We start from the raw sequence: 23,475 nt of genomic DNA, 5'->3' as shown, positions 1-23,475 counted from the left end.
ATTTCGTCAAAAATGAAAATAGTGTCAATCTTTGGAAAAAATAGCACTTTATGATATTTATGATGTTTTTCTAGTTAAAGAAGATAAACCATTAAAAGTAAAATTTCCATTTTCTACAAATATATCTGTAAATCCAAGAGATAGAATTGCAATTAAAATTATAAACCTGATTGTAGTGAAAATCTTTGAAAAATCTACCATTTATGATATTTATAATGTTTTTCTAACTAAATAAGATAAAGCATTAAAAGGAACATTTCCATTATTTACTAATATATTTGTAGAAACAAGACACAGATAAAAAATTAAGGGTTACTTACTTGAATAACCATTTGAAAACAATTACAAACTATTAATTTTGAAAACAGTCGAGATATACTTGATCCTAAACATTTCATAAATGGAGTAAAAGCAAAACTTTTTAAAATTGTAAAAAACAATTTTAAAGTACATCATGTTGTGAAGATAAATTTTAATTTACATTGGGAATATATACCAAAAAGATGAAAAAGTTCAAGAACTCGGACATTAAACAACAAAATATACTATTTTAACAGACGAAGATTGTATTAAAAATTCAAATATTGTAAAAGACATATTTTAGAAAATAATTATAATTTTCAAGCACACGGATAAGGATTGTCATTATATACAAATATTGCTTTACAACTAGCAATTAACAAATGTGTTCCATGAAGAGGATCATCTTATATTTATTTGCTAAATAATATTGAAAATGAAAATGCATGTGTTAATGTGAAAAAAGAAGATCAAAAATGTTTTCTATGGTCTATAAAAGCGGCTTTGTTTCCTGTAGGTGAGCATTCAGAAACAATAAAAAAATTAAAAAAATTTTGGCCTTGAACTTGTTAAAAATCTTGAAAATGTTGATTATCCTCTATTAGTAGCTCACAATCCAAAATTAGAAAATATATATAATGTATCTATTAAAGTTTTGTCATTTGATGATGATGAAGAAAACTATCAACTATATTCATTAAAAGTAACAAAAATCTAAATAAGAAAAAATGTAAATTTACTTTATTTCACAGAATATAATAACTGACATTATTGTTGTATAACAAATTTATCTAGACTGAAGATACTGAAGTAATATTTATTTGTGTTTTATGCTTTATTACATTTTAATAGTAACTAAAAATAGCTAATTATAAAACTAAGTGTTTAACTATTAAACAATTAAAAATTGAAATACCAGGTGAAGAGAATCTGTTTATCTTAAAAATTATTAATTCACACAAAAGTTTCCATTTGTTATTGATGCTCATTTTAAAGTTTACTTTTTAATAAAGATAATTGCGAACCAAACCTAGAAACACCATATACAATCAAATATCAAAGACATGAACCAAGTGGATTTTGTTATTACATTTAATTTATATATATATGGAAGTTATCAAGATGTGAGTGTTTATAGAGGAGAGAATTGTCATAAAATATTTCTAGAATGTATGAAAAAAGAAGTTAAAGAAACTGGAAGAATATATTCTGAAATTCAGAAAATGAAACCACTCACAATTGATGAATACGGAATGTATAATAAATGTACAGTTTGTGCACTGTGTATATGTCATTATTCAAAAACGAATAAAAAAGTTCGTCATCATGCTCATTTAATTGGAAAATATATTGCTCCATTATGTAATATTTGTAATTTCATGCTACAGCATCCTGATTTTTTACTTATTTATTTACATAATTTATCTGTTTATGTCTCACATGTTATTGTAAAAGAACTCGGTTATGATAATAATGAAATTGAATTAATACCAAGTAATGAAAATAAATACCTTTTTTTTAGTAAATATACAAAAAATTAAAAATGAGATTTCTTGATACAATTAGATTTCTGGCTTCTTCACTTGTCAAATTTAAAGAAAAATTTTAATATATTGAAAAGGCTTTTTGTCCAGTATTATTTAATCTAGTAATTAGTAAAGGTGTTTATCCATATGATTACATGGATTCTTGAAAAATATTGAAGAATCACATTTATCAACAAAACATACATTTTATAGTGAATCAATTGATTGTGACATAAGTGATGATGACTATGAACATGCAAAATGAGTTTTTGAAAAATTCAATATTAAAAATCTTAGTCAATATCATGATTTATATCTTAGAACTGATGTATTATTTTTAAGTTATATTTTGTAGAAAAAGTCGTGTACAAAAACATAATCTAGACCCTTCTTGGTATTTTACAGCACCAGGTTCATCTTGGGATGCAATGTTAAAAATTACTGATCTAAAACTTGAATTATTATATGATTATGATATGCTTCTAATGGTTGAAAAAGGGATAAGAGGTGGAATTTCACAATGTTGTAAAAATATGTAAAAAAACAATAAATATTTAAATAATTATAATAATAAAGAAATATGAAATTAGATAATGTATCTAGATGCAAATAATTTATATGGTTATGCTATGAACCAATATTTACCTTATGGAGCATTTAAATGGGAAGTTGAAAAAACTTTAATTTTACAAAATTAAATGAAATGCCACACAATTGTAAAAATGGTTATATATTAGAAGTAGACCTATAATGTCCAAAAGAATTACATGATTTACACAAAGATTTACCACTAGCTCCTGAATCAAAATTTGTTCCAGGTTCAAATGAAAGTAAATTAATAACGACTTTAGATAAAAAGTGTAATTATGTAGTACATTATATAAATCTTACAAAATATTTATCTTTAGGAATGCAACCTACAATTATGAATAAAGTTTTAAAATTTAAACAAACTAATTGTTTAATGAAATATATAGATCCAAACACACAGTTAAGAACTAAAACTACAAATGATTTTGAAAAAAGCTTTCTATAAATTAATGAATAATTCTGCATGTGGCAAACCAATGGAAAATATAAGGAATAGACAAGATATAAAATTAGTTTCAAATAGTAGAATAAGTGATTAACTTGAAGCTAAATCAAACTTTAAACATAGAACTATATTTAGTGAAAATCTTCCTGCTATTCATATGAATAAAACTAAAATAATATTTAATAAATTTATTTATGTTGGATTAAGTATACTTGATCAATCTAAAGAATTGATGTACAATTTTCATTATACAGTTATGTGCGGAGCTAGCTGGCATATAAACTTGTACTACTGCGGTAGATGTGGGCTTTGTATCTACACTCCTGGAAATTGAATTCATTGTCCCAGGAAGGGGAAACTTTATTGACACATTCCTGGGGTCAGATACATCACATGATCACACTGACAAAACCACAGGCACATAGACACAGCCAACAGAGCATGCACAATGTCGGCACTAGTACAGTGTGTATCCACCTTTCGCAGCAATGCAGGCTGCTATTCTCCCATGGAGACGATCGTAGAGATGCTGGATGTAGTCCTGTGGAACAGCTTGCAATGCCATTTCCACCTGGCGCCTCAGTTGGACCAGCATTCGTGCTGGACGTGCAGACCGCGTGAGACGACGCTTCATCCAGTCCCAAACATGCTCAATGGGGGACAGATCCAGAGATCTTGCTGGCCAGGGTAGTTGACTTACACCTTCTAAAGCACGTTGGGTGGCACGGGATACATGAGGACGTGTATTGTCCTGTTGGAACAGCAAGTTCCCTTGCCGGTCTAGGAATGGTAGAACGATGGGTTCGATGACGGTTTGGATGTACCGTGCACTATTCAGTGTCCCCTCGACGATCACCAGAGGTGTACGGCCAGTGTAGGAGATCGCTCCCCACACCATGATGCCGGGTGTTGGCCCTGTGTGTCTCAGTCGTATGCAGTCCTGATTGTGGCGCTCACCTGCACGGCGTCAAACACGCATACGACCATCATTGGCACCAAGTCAGAAGCGACTCTCATCGCTGAAGACGACACGTCTCCATTCGTCCCTCCATTCACGCCTGTCACGACACCACTGAAGGCGGGCTGCACGATGTTGGGGCGTGAGCGGAAGACGGCCTAACGGTGTGCGGGACCGTAGCCCAGCTTCATGGAGACGGTTGCGAATGGTCCTCGCCGATACCCCAGGAGCAACAGTGTCCCTAATTTGCTGGGATGTGGCGGTGCGGTCCCCTACGGCACTGCGTAGGATCCTACAGTCTTGGCGTGCATCCATGCGTCGCTGCGGTCCGGTCCCAGGTCGACGGGCACGTGCACCTTCCGCCGACGACTGGCGACAACATCGATGTACTGTGGAGACCTCACGCCCCACGTGTTGAGCAATTCGGCGGTACGTCCACCCGGCCTCCCGCATGCCCACTATACGCCCTCGCTCAAAGTCCATCAACTGCGCATACGGTTCACGTCCACGCTGTCGCGGCATGCTACCAGTGTTAAAGACTGCGATGGAGCTCCGTATGCCACGGCAAACTGGCTGACACTGACGGCGGCGGTGCACAAATGCTGCGCAGTAGCGCCATTCGACGGCCAACACCGCGGTTCCTGGTGTGTCCGCTGTGACGTGCATGTGGTCATTGCTTGTACAGCCCTCTCGCAGTGTCCGGAGTAAGTATGGTGGGTCTGACACACCGGTGTCAATGTGTTCTTTTTTCCATTTCCAGGAGTGTAGTTGATCATTTCTCATGTTTAGTTTCAGTTGTGGCCACACGTCAGCAGCAGTCAGAAACAGAGGCTCAAGCACACATTGATAATGGATACTAAAGTGTGGAAGATCGTGGACAGTGATGAAGAATGAACTTTATGTCTGAACTGGGAAGTAGTTGTGTAGATTATTACTATTAAAAAACTATGGGATAGCGCTTCACACCCACAGGCAAGTGAACTAAAGCAAAGGGTCCCACAGCAACTGGGAAAAATCTTGGGTTACTACTGTACATTAACCATTACCACAATGACTGGGAGGTCTTACTCCCTTATGTAATAGAGGTATATAACTAAGAAATCCACAAAATACTAACTTATCTCCATAGGTGGCTGTTTCGCACGCAAAATATGCCATCTTATTTTGAGATACATAAACCCACTCCAGGAACATATATCTCACTAGCCCAAAATTTTTCGAGTAGTTTAAAAAGTGTTTGGTGCCAGGTTAAAAATAAAAACACTGCAGGCCTGGGAGCAATGAGAGGGTACCCATATAAAGAAAGCAACTTTACCAAAGTACCACGTCAGAAAATGGGTAATACTAATCAACCCCTGTGTGCTGAAGAGGAAGACCAAAACGTTTGTTATCAAGGACCCTATCAAGTAATAGAAATGATGTCTCCTGTTAATGTTAAATTACAATTCCAAACGTGTGCCATGGTAGTACACAAAAACTGTTTTCGCTCATTTACAGGATCTCCAGAGAGGCTGCCTCTTTTCCCAGAAGCGGGCTTGTGTGGTAAAAATGGATAGAACGATAGGACCAGGCAAGAGAAACAGGGTGCTTCAACAGTCATTCCACTGCAGACTTCGACAGTGAGTGGGAATGATGAACTAACAAGAGAATTTAATTTTCCTTTAGTAAATTGTCCTGTTCCAACCAGGTGAGAGGTAGCAATTCTAGAGTAAATTATCGAGCTCATTATCAGGGGGGAAAAGTATTCAGGAAGCCTCATCATAGTAAGCTTTCTGTGCTGCTGTGGGGTGGCAGAAATTCACAAAGTGCGTTCTGTAAGTAGTGATTTATTTATCACACAACAGCTGGATGTAGTAACATTGGTCGTCAGTGGACCTTAAGGATGGATTGTGATATATGGGAAATGGATAACGAAATTCCGAAGTTACAAGGTATGTGATTTTAGGTTTCCCTGGCAAATCAACTGTTAGCACAGTTGTCGGGATTCCACCCGAGTGCAGTCGTGTTTATAACACAATATTTCGACAGTGCACCTTGCTGTCGTCTTCAGATGATACGTGTAGAATGAGCGACTTTGATACATCCCCTGTCCTTTGCACTCTATTCGCTCCCCCCCCCCCCCCCTTTTCCCACTGCCAGTCGCACACTGCGACTGGTGGTGTGGTGGGGGAGAATGCACCACCAGACGCTGGGCGCAAACTCCGACCCCTCAATACTCCTATGGCCAGCGTCAGGAACGGAAGTCGCTCTTGGCCCATAGTGTGATTTTGGTTGGCTGAATGCTCGGTCCCAAGCTTTGCCGAGAATGGACCCAGCACTCTGATGATCAGCCCTTAAGCCAATCATATCTCAATAGCCTCCTTCAGAAAACAGTGCCAAAGTGATGAGGTCTGTCGTAGCACTTGTTTTATACCTCATGGAGTCCCCTGTAGACATGTAGTGTTCTGTAACCTCTGATTTCGTTGGGCTTGAATTCATTGTGTCTTCTGTGTTCCTTGAATCTTTCTTTGATTGTGCATGCAGCTTCCCCGATGTCCGCCTTACTGTATTTACATGGAATACAGTAAACACCCAGTTTATGGAGCCCCAAGTAATCTTTCTCCAAGCCTAATAGCGCACGCATTTTCGGAGATGGATGGAAAACATGTTTAATGTTACGTCGAGCCAGAATCGGCAGAATCCTGGCTCGATCTAACATTAAATGTATTTCTTTTTACCTCCGAAAATAGGTGCCCTATTAGGCACAGTGAAAGATCACTTGAGGCTCCGTAAAACAGGTGCTTAGTGTATTCCACGTAAAGGCACTAAGACGCACAATGATAAACCAAAACATTATGACCATTGCAACCAGGACGTTGGATGCCAACTCGTGGCGTTGTGGGCACATGGCGCAGTAACAAAAGTATGTAAGCGAAGCAGTGACGGACAGGCATCACCATAGCGAAGATATTGACTGCAAATGAGGAAATCCATTGAGATAAGCGACTTTGACAAAGGGCAGATTATTATTACTTAGAGCCTGAAAACGAGTATCCCTAAAACGGTGAAGTTTATCCAATGTTCACGTACTACTGTCGTGAGCATCTGCATAAACAGGTACAAGGACTGGGAAACTACCACTAGGCGCTAATTGATTGGACGTCCACGAATCGTACATTGTTGAACATGGAGCTCGGCAGTAGACCACCCCTACATGCTCACAAGTTGAACCAGCGACATCGTCAATTACAACTGCAGTGGGCATGAGACCATCGGGACTGCCGGCCGGTCTGACCGAGCGGTTCTACACGCTTCAGTCTGGAACCGCGCAACCGCTACTGTCACAGGTTCGAATCCTGCCTCGGGCATGAATGTGTGTGATGTACTTAGGTTAGTTAAGTTTAAGCAGTTCTGAGGTCTAGGGGACTGATGACTTCAGATGTTAAGTCCCATAGTGCTCAGAGCCATTTGAACCAACCATCGGGACTCGACCGTCGATCAATGGAAACGTGTCGGCTCCAGTACCCCCGTCCCATCCCCAGTCGCCAGTAGAGACTTAAACGTCCCATGCTCCGCAACATAATGAATTGTTTCAAACGTCCTCCTTTTGGCGTACTCTCTCGATCCAAACGTTGACCGCCATGGCCTTTACCATCTACTAATCCGCACAACAAATTGGTATCTGTCAAACTCCATATTTGACTGCACTTCCATTTTTGTGTCCAGGAAGCCAACTCAGTGACGAATACTGAACAGTTCATACTGCGTGCTTGCACAGACAAGTGCTGTTACATGCTTGAGGGTAGTACAGCAATGAAAATTGTCGCGTGTCAGAAGTAGCAATAGCGTGAGCTATATGTCAACATTACCTTCATTCAATTGGAATAACAAACACTGGTGGTGAATCTGAGAAACACATCTCACTGTACACTGTAATCAATCGCTACCAAGTGGGTATTTTGAACATTTCATCTGAGAAAATGTTTCATGTAATGCTGCTACATTCTGTTTCTGTGGATTACCCATCATTAATGTGATTATGAAGGGAAATAAGAAGTGAGCAATCAAGCGTCTCAGGACCCACGTCCACATAACACATTTTATTCTCTTGTGTGTGAGAAGTTTTTCCTTAAACTGCGGCCATGCCTTTTTGTTACATCTGGTATTGCATTCCTTTCGCCATTTCCTACCAAACGTTGCCTAGTGCCATCACTGAAACTCTCAGCAGCCTCTGATTCTTTCAGTTCACCCAGGTTCCATGACCTTATGCAGTTTAGAATATGGTTGTGAAATCTGTATCTTTCCGCTATACAATTTTTGTGAAAACTTCCCGACTCTCCAAGTCTCATCAACGTATACAACCGTTTTTCATGGATCTTAAAGCAAGTGTTAGCATCGATTAAGCTATTCTGTGCCCAAAATTCTACTAAGCAGCTCCCCCCTTCAGTCTTTTCTCCCAGTCCATGTCTTCCTACTATTTTTCTTTCTCGTCTTTTTCCTACTATCGAATTCCTGTCTCTGTTAAAAATTAAATTTTCGGTTCCCTTAACTCTGCTACCGGTCAAAAGTTTTCAATTTATAGTGATAAAAACCATATACATCATTTCAGTACAAAAACACATCATACAAACTAAATAGATCAACAAAATAAACATTTTCCCTCTCAGTCATTAAATACAGTAGCCGTGCGGAGTGACCTCGCTGTTTGAGGCACCATACACGGCTTGCACGGTCCCTCCCGCCGGAGATTCGAGTCCTCCCTCGGCAATATGTGTGTGACCTCACCAGTTTGATCCCTTAGGAAGTCATACACATTTGAACAAATCCAATGAAACAAAATTTTGATTTTGGCGTCTTCAGAGTATCCAACTTTTGCCCTTAAAGCATCTGCAGAAACTCTTGGCATTCTGTAGATAAGTCTTTTTAGTGTTTTTTCGGATATTACGGTCCAGCACGTATGTAAATTATTCCACAGATCTTCAACATTAGAGGACCTCAGTTATCTCACCTCGATGTTATGTTCATCTCGTAAGAGTTCACTGGGGTTTAAGTTACGTTGCTCAGTAAGCCAAATAATATTCTTCACTTCCCCATATTTCTCTTTTCTATTGACATTCCCTCTGGACAATTTAGAAGCATGTTTGTAATTATTGTCCTGCTGCATTAAAAACCTACGACGAATATGTCTTTTTCCAGATGGGAGAGCATTTTTGATCAGTATCCTGTGAAATCCTTCCACCTTTAAGGGGATTTGGAACGTCCTATACCTCCAATGTTAAATGTAAGGAACATTTTCTTATGAACTATTAACACCAGAATGATGAAACTTTTACAGTGTAATATTACATATATTTAATACCATGTACCATATGAATTTTAATTTATTGGCTTCTTTTGGGGAGATATTAATTATTTTGTTATTGAAAATCATTGACGCATTTTTTTGCATTGTATCTTTGAAATGAAATATGTTATTAATTACGTTTCACAAAAAGGTGTATATTGGCTCTGTTTACATTCCTTGAAACTTTTAAGTCTTTATCTCTAATAGTTTAGCAGAAAATGTTCCTTATATGTCAAAAAAGGGAACTTGCGGAAACCCAGTTTCAAAGTTTCACTAACATTTTAGTGGAGTCCAGCACCATAAGAGGGGTTTTCACTGTCACTAGACATCTCCCCATATGGCCTTCGTTTCAGACCTTTCTTCCTTTGTCTGGCTTGCCTCTCACACTCCTTTTCTTTCCTTTCAGCATCCCGTTTCCTCTCATTGTCTATCGACATCATTGCACTCACCATGTACTTTCCGGGCATCACATCCAAATTCTGCAGGACATTGCACTTTATAATTTTACCTTTGTTGTACGTAGCAATGGCATCATATACTCCAAAATGAAGAGTATGAATTTCCACAAACACATTTTTTGGGATTCTGGTCCAAATTACGTTATTCACACTCTCATTTTGATTTTGTGTACGTCCATGGAGACATTTCTTCAAAATTCCAGTTGCAGAAAGATCTCTGATAATTGGTTTTATAGCCTTCACGACAGTTTATGGTAGACTGTGATGATGCTTGTATACACGTTCAGATCCCTGATATTTGTTTTACTTGCACCAGGAATTGGGTCCCTGTGGGCATAGTCCATGCAGTGGTTCCTCGTCAGTCGACAAGGTGTGTTAGTAAAGCGCCATTACAGCCTTTTCCATTGCATCAACACTGTGAGTATTTTGTCTTATTGCCAGCCCATAGTCTCTCTGCAATCTGTTGATTACCTCGTCTGTCTATCTTTTAGCTCCACCCAAAGGTTTTCCATCACTGAGTACTTGACCTTTGATTGTGGTCTACAATCGACGCAGCCTTACTCCCATACGTTTCTGAACATGACCTATGCACTCCTGTTTAGTAATGGTAACATCATTTCCATAAGGTGTCAGCTCAGATACAGCAGAAAAAGACTTCGAATCACCATCACCCAGGAACTGTAGGTATCTGACCTTGTACCACAGAAGAGAGCGACTGAAACTGTCTTTCACACCGGAAACTTCCATAGCCCCACTAGACCCACTATAATTCCTTCGACAGTTTTCTGCATGCTCATCCTTCACTCTTTTAGGGCACCTACAGTGCTTGGATTTAATTACAATATCTATAACTTTTGTAGTATCAGCACTTGTTGCCGTTATTACCACATTATGTGAAGTGTGCCCGCGCTTCTGCCACGTACCATCTAGTGTGACAGTCAGGTTCCGAGGATTCTGAACATCTGGAATTTCTTCATTCACCGCCACAGCCTCCTCCACTGCTTCTTTCATGGATTCTTTGGCAATATCTTCAACACAGGATCCAACTACCGACTTATATTTTGAGAATTTCGTTGGTGGTGATGGAAGGTTCATTACACCACAAAACATTTGATTGACCTTAGAGCATAAACACATCTAATATTTACACCATAGTACTTGCTTTTCTCACTATCAGTTTCACCTTGGCCTATTTCGACATATTCTGAGTTCCAAAATGAAACACTGTAATGACAACTAGTACAATGGAGACAGATTTCTGCTGCAAGTCCTATGTGGCGCTTGGCATTTACTGACATACTCAATTTGCAACATTCCTTACACAGTACTGAACTCTCAGTCACCTTTGAGAGCAATGAAATGTTAATTATTTCGTTCACATTATCCTCACTACACTTCTCAAATAAACTGCAGTATTTTTGAGTTGAGCCATGCAACTTCTTGCTTGTGCTAGAGACAGGAATAGATTTCAATTCACGAATAACCTCACTATTTTCAGAATCATTTTCACAGGTCGGAGAAATTGTCACAGTTCCACTAGTGTACCTCGGAGGTGGCTTCTTCCTCTTGTAAACTCTGTTACTAAATCGAGGCATATTTGATAAGTTCCAGTTACGCAATAGAAATACAACACAAATCGTGCAATAACCACCAAATGCTCGATGTAAACAACAGTATCCAAAGACTACAACACTCAGACAAAACAATTGCCTATCAAATCATCTTGCCAATACAATATAAAGTCTTTGGAAAGACCGGAAGTTTTGAAAAACGATGTTTTCAATGAACATGTATCCATGGAAATTCAATGTCGCGACATGCCATCTACAGCACATTATTGAAAATAATATTTTCAATTCTTAGAGTTGAGCTATAGGTAAGATTAATATGTCATTTTAAAGAGGAAGATCTGTAGTATTTTATTTGACAATAAACTGAAAACCCAAAATTTCATCATTTTTAGGTTCCGGGTGCCCTTAAAGCATTCCGTCTTCAGGTCACAAGTGGCCTATCGGGACCATCTGAATGCCGTGTCATCCTCAGTTGAGCTTGCGGATAGGAGGGGTGTGTGGTCAGCACACTGCTCTCACAGTCGTTATGATGGTTTTCTGTGACCGGAGCCGCTTCTATTCGGTCGAGTAGCTCCTCAATTGGCATCACGAGGCTGAGTCCACCCCGAAAAATGTCAACAATGCATGGCGATCTGGATGGTCACCCATCCAAGTGCTGACAGCGCTTGATTTCGGTGATCTCACGGGAACCGGCGTATCTACTGCGCAAGGCCGTTGCCCTTCCACCTTTAACGTTGCATTGATTCTCACTAGATCACTGACTTTATGACCTGCAGAACATCTCCACACACTGACCAACCCTCCATCATGTTTCACTGCTCGCATCACACAGTGATCTTCATGCGTTCTTCAAGAAGTCGACGAACATACGTTCATGATGGCCTCCAAAAACGTCAGATTTAGATTCGTCCGCGAATAATACATAGGTCCATTGCTATACCCACTAGTATTTATATTTCTGTGTCCATTGCAATTTTATTCGCTTCATTTTGTTTATGTAATGAAGGTTTTTTGAACGCTATCCAGCCCTTTTAAATTTTGTTCACATAGACGGCGTTGCGCTCTTGAGACAGAGATTGGAGTTGCTCGCATACTCTTTACTTCCTCGTGAATTTCAGTTTCAGTATGAGTCTTCTGACGTTTACTCTGTACACAGATGAAGTGATCTTCTCCGTGCGATATTACTAGGGTAATCCAGATGGCTTGAAGCGCTGCTATGTATAGACCACGGTGGACTGGACTACGACACTTCCATTGCTGTTATCTTACTAGAATGATCTTCCGTATGTATAGCTACAATTACAGCACGTTTCTGAATGCCAAACTATCGTTTCTGCCCCATTAGAAAGCGAAATGAATGATCGTATGGCGTTGATGGCCAGGAGTCCACACCTGGGGATGTTCGACTGCCGAGTTGGAAGTCCTTTCAGTTGACGTCACACTGGGTGATTTGCGTGTCGATGATGATAAAACGATGATGACAACAACACAACACGCAGCGCCCGACTTGAGAAAATCCCCGACGAGGCTGGGAAACGAACCCCGGTCCGCTCCATGTTGGTCAGACGTGTTGCCCATTCGTCTAAGGAGGCGGACCTAGTAGGATGTAATATGGTATGAACATGATCGGATACACAAACACAGTGCTAGATGTACACATTGTACTGTAAACTAATGCGAAATGATTGCTGCGCAGTCAGCTGTAGGAATGATGCCTGTTCGAATGGAACCGTCTTCGGTAAAGATGCGTCAGTATTGTTGTGGATACTCATCAGTGGCCCACTCTGCGAACAATCAGTGAAATGCACAAGAGAGACACTTAGTCTTTACATGTTTATAAGTGTTTTACTATCAGAACTCGGATAGAATATTCAAACGAAACGCCGGCCTGTGTTGACGAGCGGTTCTAGGCGCTTCAGTCTGGAACCGCGCGACCGCTACGGTCCCAGGTTCGAATCCTGGGCAGTGAGGTTTAAGTAGTTCTAAGCTCTATGGGACTGATGACCTCAGATGTTAAGTCCCATAGTGCTCAGAGCCATTTGAACCGTTTGAACTGGATATCGTCAGAACCGTAAAACTGAAGCGGCAGATGTTGAGCACAATACCATATTTAATTTTGTGTTTCTGATGGTGGCGAGTGTAGCCTATATCGGTAACCGTTTCGAAGTGTTTCGTTATTGTGTGAAACGAAAATAGAATGTTCATGATTTAGTCCATAGTATTTCACTACGTTAACATTTTATTCATTTCAGCTACTTGTAATTGTTTTATAATAACATAAAAATATTTACACACATCAAAAAACGTTTTGCATCACCTCGGTTCTGAGAGATCCGGAATCAGTAAAGAAAATTGGAATGGAGATCAACATAAAGATCATTTCCACCCTTTTTACTGCTCATGAAAACCACACATTGCATATTTGACCACCACACAGCGAGACCTCTAGAGGTGGTGCTGTACACACAGGTACCTTTAATACCCAGTAACACGTCCTCTTGCACTGATGATGATATGTGGCATACTGTCCACAAGTTCATCAAGGCACTGTTGGTCCAGATTGTGTCACTCCTCAACTGTGATTCGGCGTAGACCCCTCAGAGTGGTTGGTGGGTCACGTCATCCATAAACAGCCCTTTTCAATCGATCCCAGGAATATTCGATAGGGTTCATGTCGAAAGAACATGCTGGCCACTAGTGAAGCGATGTTGTTATCCTGGAGGAAGTCATTCACAAGATGTGCACGATGGGGGCGCGAACTGTCGTCCATGAAGACGAATCCCTCCCCAATATGCTACCGATATGGTTGCGCTATCGGTCGAAGGATGGCATTCACGTATCGTAGAGCCGTTGCGGCGTCTTCCATGACCACCAGCGGCGTATGTCGGCCCCACGTAATGCCACCCCAAAACAGCACGGAACCTCCACATTGCTCAATTCTCTGGACTGTGTGTCTAAGGCGTTCAGCCTGATCGGGTTGCCTCCAAGCACGCCTCCGACGATTGTCTGGTTGAAGGCATATGCGACACTCATCGGTGAAGAGAACGTGATGCCAATCCTGAGAGGTATATTCGGCAGGTTGTTGGGCCCACGCTGCATGGTGTCGTGGTAGCAAAGATGGCACTCGCCATGAAGTCAGGAATGTAGTTGATCATCATGCAGCCTTTTGTGCTCAGTTTGAGTTGTAACACGACGTCCTGTTGCGCACGTAAATCATTATTGAACATGATAGCGTTGCTGCCAGGGTAACTCCGAGCCATAACCCGTAGGTAGCGGTCACCCACTGCAGTAGTAGCCCTTGGGCGGCCTGAGCGAGACATGTGATCGACAGTTTCTGTATCTCCTCCTGTCGGTACAACATAGATTTGTTTGACTCCGAGACGCCTGGACACTTCCCATGTTGAGAGCCCATCCTAGCACAAAGTAACAATGAGGACGTGATCGAACCGCGGTATTGGCCGTCTAGGCATGGTTGAACTACAGGCAACACGAACCGTGTACCTCCTTCCTAGTGGAATCACTGGAACTGATCAGCTGCTGGACCCTCACAGTGTAATATGCGCTGCTCATGCATGGCTGTTTAGTGACATCAAAAAAATGGTTCAAATGCCTCTGATCACTCTGGGACTTAAGTGCTGAGGTCATCAGTCCCTTAGAACTTAGAACTACTTAAACCTAACTAACCTAAGGACATCACACGCATCCATGTCCGAGGCAGGATTCGAATCTGCGACCGTAGCGGTCACGCGGTTCGAGACTGTAGCGCCTAGAATCGCTCGGCCATTGCGGTCGGCTTAGTGACATCTCTGAACAGTCAAGGGGTCTGTGTCTGTGATACAATATCCACAGTCAATGTCTATCTTCAGGAGTTCTGGGAACTGTGGTGATGCAAAACGTTTTTGATGTGTGTATTTCAGTGCATAGAAGTACGGAAATACGTCGGTCATCATCTTCTGCAAGGATACTGGACGCAGTTTGGAGGAAGTCACCGTCCGCAGACAAAACTGTGGAAGCGCACAATCTATCAGTCTACAGTAAAGCAATACTGAACGTAAAGAAACAAATTCCACGACTTTACGTTTAAAGAGTGAACGTGACACTGTTAAATTAGATGTGGAAGATACGTATACAGATCCCATCACAAATACAAACTTTCTACAAATGAACATTGACTGTCAGTTGAAGTGGTGTGAACGGACAAAGATAACACCAAACAGAATGTCATCAGCATGTTATGTTCTTAGACTCCTGTCATCAGTGCCTACATACTCTTCATACACTGAAGCGTCGAAGAAACTGCTACAGTTATGCGTATTCAAATACAAAGATATGTAATTATGCAAAACGCGGAGCTGTTGTCTGCAATGCTTATATATGACAACAAGTATCTTGTTGTTAGATCGTTTGCTGCTGCTACAATGAGAGGTTACCAAGATTTAAGTGAGTTTCAACGTGGTGTTATAGTCGGCGCACGAGCGACGGGAAATAGCATTTCCACGGTAGCGATGAAGTTGGGATATTCCCGTACGACTATTAATGGGTGTACTGTGATTATCAGGAATCAGGTAAAACATCAGATCTCCCACATCGCCGCGGCCGAAGAAAGATCCTGGAAGAATGGTACCAATAACGACTGAAGAGAATCGTTCAACATGACGGAAGTGCAACACTTCCGAATATTGCTGCAGATTTCAATGCTGGACCATCAACAAGTGTGAGAGGTTGAAACATTAAACGAAACATCATCGATATGGTATTTCGGAGACTAAGGCCCACTCTTGTACCCTTGATGACTGCACAACACAGAACTTTACTCCTCGCCTGGGCCCATCAACACCGACACTGAACTGTTGATGACTAGAGTCTCGTTTCAAATTGTATCTAGCGGATGAGCGTGTACAGGTATGGAGACAACCTCATGAATCCTTAGTCGCTGCATGTCAGCAGGGGGCTGTTCGAGATGGTGGATGCTCAGTAATGGTGTGGGGAGTGTGCAGTTGGCATGATATGGGACCCCTGATACGTCTAGATACGCCTCTGACAGGTGACACACGTACGTAAGCATCCTGTCTGATCACCGGCATCCATTTATGTCCATTGTGCATTCAGCAGGATAATGCGACACCCCACACGTCCAGATCTGCTACAGCGTGGCTCCAGGAACACTCTTCCGAGTTTAAACACTTCCGCATGAACATTACTGAGGTATCCGGGATGCCTTGCAACGTGCTGTTCAGAAGAGGTCTCAACCCCTTCGTAATTTTACGGGTTTATGGACAGCCCTGCAGGATTCATGGTGTCAGTTTCCTCCAGCACTACTACAGACGTTAATCGAATATATGCCATGTCGTGTTGCGTCACTTATGCGTGCTCGCGGGGACCTTACACGATATTAGGCAGGAATAGCAGTTTATTTGGCGCTTCAGTGTATGTATACCCAAATTAGATATTGTACGGGACCCTTTATTGGGAACAACTGCATCAAATATGAACACGGTCTTCAAATTATGGAGGAGAGCTATAACAATAACGACCAAAAAACTTTAGTTCAAAATATTGGAGAATTACAGGGTGATCATAATTGAAGTTAAACTTTAAAACCACTGTAGAAATAACACCATTGGTCAGAATGAATTCAAATTGCAACGGAATGTTATCGGAGCATGGGGAAAACGTATGGCAGAAGAAAAATAAGTAGTTAAAAAATTTACTAATAGATGACGCAGTAAGAGTCATAGTTTAAGATTGATCGTCCACAAATGACAAATGAATCACACAACAATGCCTAAGGTGTACGTTTGATGTTAAACAAACTGTACTACTCAGTGTGCACGGATGTAAAGGTGTGATACTGTTAGTTACGTAAGCCCATCCATCACGGCAAGGTCATGTCACATCAGAGGGAAAAAATCGGTTTTTAATTTCCAGAGGGCAAAACCGAATAAAAAGCATCAATCAAAATCAAATCCGATTATTAATTTCTGTGTGTCTGGAGTAAAACACGTTCAATATGCTGTTCACCGTTTTCTGTGACAAGTTGAAATCGAGAAACAGCATGTTCCACAACTGATCGAAGTGTTTCCGGGGTCACGTTCAGAATGTGTTGCGCAGTGCGTGCTTTGAATGCAGCTAAGTTTGCAGTCGGAACACTAAACTTAACATCTTTAAGATAGCCTCACAACCAGAAGTCACACAGATTAAGATCAGGTGATCTGGACGGCCAGGCAGTAGGGAAATAGCGGCTGATAATTCTAGCATTTCCGAAACGGCTCATCAGTAGCTGCTTAACTGGATCTGCAATGGGCGGAGGTGCACTCTTGTATAAAAATGATCCCATCCACACATCCACGCTGTTGGAGAGTTGGAATGACGTGGTTGCGCTTACCAGTGACGGAACAGGTAACAGGACCGGAAGCACCCGTCTCTTCGAAACAATGTGGCCCTATGATAAATTATGCCGTAAACCTGCACCACACAGTGACCTTTTTAGGTTGAAGTGGTAATGACTGATTTGCGCGTAGATTTTATGTTGCCCATATTCGACAATTCATTGTACTGACATATCCTGTCAGATAGAAGTGGGCTTCGTCTGCCCACAAAATCTTCCACGGTTAAACATTGTCCACTTTCTTGCGACCAAGAAATTCTAAAGCAAAGGTCTCTCGTGCTGCCATGTCAACAGCAAACAAGTAATGTACATCGGTAATTTTGAATGAAAAGCAAAGAAGGATATTTCGTGGGATTTTACGCATCGTGCTCACGTTTATGTCCAATGTACGGGCAATTCTCCGTGCACTACACGTTTGCACACCACCACTCGTCTCCTCGTACATCGCTGTGGCCACTGCTTCCAGTGACGTCGTATCAATTCGTTTCCTCCCTCTACCAGGTTGCACACTAAAAGAACCCGTCTTTTCGAATTTCGCAATGAATTTCTCCAGACCCACGGCAGTCATCCGACCAACGCCTTTTTTCATACCCTCCAGTGTCCGGAACGTCTGCAGAGTGACGTGTGCACAGTCATTCTTGCAATACAGCTTTACAAGCGTATCCTGCATTGAGACAGTCATGACAAACGTCGCACACGAGAAAGGACGAAAAGCCGTGTACCCGTCGTGTTTATACCAACTTCAATGTGCCGTGAGCATTACATGTATTTTCATTTACGCATTCTGACACACACAGCACCATCTATTGGTCAATATTCACACTATTTTTTTCTTCTGCTATGCGTTTTCCCCCTTCTGCGATAATATTACGTTGCAATTTGACGTCATTCTGAGCAGTAGTGTAATTTCTACAGCGTTTTAATTATAATCACCCTGTACATTTACCAATAAGTTGTGGGTGTAAAAGAAAGCTTCAATAATTACTGTTTAAAACGACATAGCCCATCAGTCATGGCCACAGAAGAAGGTTCAGACTGATGATACATATAAACATTTACCAATAAATAATTTAGAGCCGTGTCAACAAGTGTTAGTGTTTTTTCTCGTCCAGCGTGAACGGCTTCATGTTTATTGTTTTTCGTATCTACAGTTTTTTGCCTGCCGTTTTTATTGTCTTATCTGTGCCACGTGTATGTCATGTTATTGTACCACTCACGGCTGAAGAGCAGAGTAGTATGCTGCTGACAGCCCGCCTTGTATAAGGTGCTTAAAATAACAATAAGAAAAATAGAAAAAAGTAACTCATACCAGTGCTGTCTATCCGGAAATCAAATTGTACAGTGGGCTGCCTAAGGAGATTTAAGAGCTTACTGATTTAAATGGGCAGCGAGGAAGTGCCTGATAACGTATAAATTCTATACAGTGGAGGAAAACATAGACATCACTGAGTTCGAGTTTGTGAAATAATATAACACAAGTGAATAAAATATCTCTGTCACTTCACAACACACCTTCGCACCATAACGCCTTTTCTGGAAAATGTTACATCAAAGTTCTACTGTGGAGAGTGCTAAAATCATATCCTCTTACTGGGCTCAACATCTCAATCACTATGGTCCCCATGTGAGGATATTCCTGCTGGGATCGTCGTTGCTTTATCTGTGGATGTGAATGAATTTCCTCATGCTGTCTCTTCTGCCCCTGTACCTATTCGGCAACGGGAGCACAGTTCACAGGCTTCACAGCGAGCGTGGGTCAGTGTTTGTTTATACCCTTACCAGTGTCTCAGAAATAAGCCAGCTACGGTACCGTTCGTTCAAGCACACTGCCTGTCTGTGTGAAGTTGCTACCAGTCGTGGCCGCTCGTTGTGTGTTAATCACCTGGGAACAAGTCAGTGCAAGCATTCCAACACCAGAAAGAGAATTCTGTTGTCCAGCCTTCTCGCGCTGCACCTTAGCGCTACTTTTATTAACTGTGGTTATTTCCACTTTGCACACTGAGCCGCAATCTTCTCATTGATCTTTAACTCGAACAGAACTAATTTCCCCTCAGTCATCTCCACTCTTCTCTCCATAGCTGAGAATAACACGGTCTGACAAGACAAGACGGCAATTCTTCCTTCCACTCTTTTAAAAAAAAAAAAATGGTTCAAATGGCTCTGAGCACTATGGGACTTAACTTCTGAGGTCATCAGTCCCCTAGAACTTAGAACTACTTAAACATAACTAACATAAGGACATCACACACATCCATGCCCGAGGCAAGATTCGAACCAGCGACCGAAGCGGTCGTGCGTTTCCAGACTGTAGCGCCTAGAACCGCTCGACCACATAGGCCGGCTCCACGCTTTCGCTCAGCGACTCTACTGCTGTATCGTGAGCATATGTTTGATTGGAATCTGCTGCTGCCCTTTTATCTATCCCCATATATGTCTCATCTTCGGTCTTTAACTGTGAGTCTAGATTCTGCCATGCTTCTCTATTGTCCATAAGAACTTGGTCCAAAACTTCTCCCTGCTTCCCAAAGTCTTGGGTCTGAGCATTTAGGTGACCTCTGAATTCATCGCTCTGGGTAGGGAGTGCCGCAGCGAATAACTTTTAACGGCTACAAAAGCTTGCGAGTGCTGATCGAACACAACATTGAACTCTAAACTCAATTTACTACTCTGTTCATCTATTTTGGACTCTACTACGCGCAGTAACTGACTAATCATTGCTTACATGTCATTTAAGCTTCCGGTTGAAAAGCAGTTCTTGTCTGTGCTGCAATGGCATTGGCGGCGATAACGTCGTTGTTAGCGGCGGCGGAGGCTGCGGCAGCAGCGGCGGCGGGCGGCGTTGCCGCAACAGGGGCAGTGGTGTCGGCGTTACCCTAGGCAGCGCCGGGGGCGCCATTGATGGGCAGCTCGGGCTGGGGCAGTCAGCTCTGACGGCCGTGCATTGAGGCGGTACAGCTCCCAGTTCCACTGATATTTCTGGGTGGTTCGACCACTCGCCGCACGAATTGTTGTCCTCACACCGACAACGGGTCCGGCCACAGCAGTAGGATCAGCTTCTATAAATGCCGATGCTTGGGACGGCTATCCAAGCGGGCTTTCAGGTAAGTACGAGGGTCAGTCAAAAAGTAATGCCTCCTATTTTTTTTCTACGTTTAATTGTCAGGAAATTTAAATGCAATTACATAGGTTGAAAACCACAACATTGAGGATCATTTTGTCATTTTTCAATGTAATCTCCGCCCATCTCTACAGTTTTGGTCCATCTTTGAACAAGGGCATGTATCCCAGCACGGTAAAAATCACAGCTCTGCTTCCTAAGCCATTGACGCACGGATGTTTGACGGCCTCCTCATCTTCAAAATGAATCCCACGATGAGCTTCTTTTAGTGGCCCGAACAGATGGAAGTCTGATGGTGCCAGGTCAGGGCTGTATGGGGGATGAGGCAAAATTTCCCATCCAATTTTGACAATCTCGTCAGAGGTGTGACGACTGGTGTGTGGTCTTGCATTGTCATGCAAAAGAAGAACATCTGCCATTGATTTTGTTGGGCGAACTCGCTGAAGAGGTGCTTTAAGTTTTTTGAGGGTTGTGACGTATTGAACAGAATTTATTGTGCATCCCTGCTCCAAAAAATCAACCAGAATCACACCCTCTGTATCCCAGAAAACTGTTGCCATAACTTTCCCTGCCGATCGCACAGTTTTGAATTTTTTCTTCCTCGGCGAGCTTGTGTGACGCCACTCCATTGACTGCCTCTTTGATTCGGGTTAAAAAAAATGCACCCATGTTTCGTCCCCGGTCACAATTTTTTTCAGAAACTCATCTCCCTCCAAACGGAAGCGCTGCAAGTGTTGGGAGGCTATTGTTTTCCTTGCCTCTTTATTCTGATCAGTTAACATTCTTGGAACCCACCGTGCACAAACTTTTGAGTACCCCAATTGTTTAATAATCGTGATCACACTGCCTTTACTAAGAGAAATAATGCGACACACTTCATCTGCAATCACCCGACGGTCACCACGAATGATGTCATCAACTTGCTGAATGTTGTGTGGAGTCACTGCACTCACCGGCCTGCCGCTCCGCTTTTCGTCAGTCAACGGTGTTTGCCCTTCAGCTTCCTTACAACGACGAACCCATCGTCTAACAGTGCTGACATCCACTGTCACAACACCATACACCTTCTTCAGTCTTTCATGAATGCGTATGGGCGTTTCACCTTCTGCATTCAAGAATTCAATCACACAACGCTGTCTCAAACGAACATCGATGTCGGCCATCTTACAAACTTCTGCTGTGCTGCCACCTGTTGACACAGAAAGTTACTACTGCAGTGGATTGCAGAAGAAGGTTTGAGGAATGGCGCCAAATTCAAATTTTTCACTTAACTTAATTTTTTTAAGTAGAAAAAAATGGGAGGCATTACTTTTTGACCGACCCTCGTAGTTTGTGAGAAAGAACAGGTGATTTCTCCAGTGACACAACCTTTCTAGTGACAACTTGCCACAGGTATTCAATAAGGATAAAAGATCTCTAGTAATTCGCGGTTGAATGAAGAAACGGTCGCCTCCTACAATGGTTAGCAGGAAACGATTGTTCTTTCGTCGTCACCACTAAGGTCTCGGCCACTTACAACTAACAAAAAACACAATTTATTTAACAAATTATAGGTCTGTCAAACAATTTAAGCCAAAAGAATTCTAGACAACTGTAGCACCAACCTGTCGTGATTAATATATTCTGTAGCCTCTGGAGTTTGTGCCTATCACGTGAATAAAACTGAGAGTTACACTGATTAGCACGAGCGATGCGTCTGCTGCTACTGGGGTCAAAATTTGACGAAGGACGTCGCACCCTTTCCCTCAGAGTTAGAGAGGTATTCACTCACCTGCTGATATACACTACTGGCCATTAAAATTGCTACACCAAGAAGAAATGCAGATGATAAACGGGTATTCATTGGACAAATATATTATACTAGAACTGACATGTGATTACATTTTCACGCAATTTGGTGGAATAGATCCTGAGAAATCAGTACCCAGATCAACCACCTCTGGCCGTAATATCGGTCTTGATACGCCTCGGCATTGAGTCAAACAGAGATTGGATGGCATGTACAGGTACAGCTGCCCATGCAGCTTCAACACGATACCGCAGTTCATCAAGAGTAGTGACTGGTGTATTGTGATGAGCCAGTTGCTCGGCCACCATTGACCAGACGTTTTCAATTGGTGAGAGATCTGGAGAATGTGCTGGCCAGGGCAGCAGTCGAACATTTTCTGTACCCAGAAAGGACCGTAGAGGACCTGCAACATGCGGTCGTGCATTATCCTGCTGAAATGTAGGGTTTCACAGGGATCGAATGAAGGGTAGAGCCACGGGTCGTAACACATCTGAAATGTAGCGTCCACTGTTCAAAGTGCCGTAAATGCGAACTAGAGGTGACCGAGACGTGTAACAAATGGCACCCCATACCGTCACGCCAAGTGATACGCCAGTATGGCGATGACGGATACACGCTTCCAATGTGCGTTCACCGCCATGTCGCCAAACACGGATGCAACCATCATGATGCTGTAAACAGAATCTGAATTCATCCGAAAAATTACGTTTTACCATTCGTGCACCCAGGTTCGCCCTTGAGTACACCATCGCAGGCGCTCCTGTCCGTGATGCAGCGTCAAGGGTAACCGCAGCCGTGGTCTCCGAGCTGATAGTCCATGCTGCTGCAAACGTCGTCGAACTGTCTGTGCACATGGTTGTTGTCTTGCAAACGTCCCCATCTGTTGACTCAGGGATCGAGACGTCGCTGCACGATCCGGTACAGCCATGCGGATAAGATGCCTGTCATCTCGACTGCTAGTGATACGAGGCCGATGGGATCCAGTACGGCGTTCCGTATTACCCTCCT

This window comes from Schistocerca gregaria, chromosome X (assembly GCF_023897955.1).
Source record: "Schistocerca gregaria isolate iqSchGreg1 chromosome X, iqSchGreg1.2, whole genome shotgun sequence".
In the NCBI taxonomy this organism is placed as follows: Eukaryota; Metazoa; Arthropoda; class Insecta; order Orthoptera; family Acrididae; genus Schistocerca; species Schistocerca gregaria.
The sequence above is the reverse complement of the archived record's forward strand: the minus strand, read 5'-3'. Positions refer to the sequence as shown.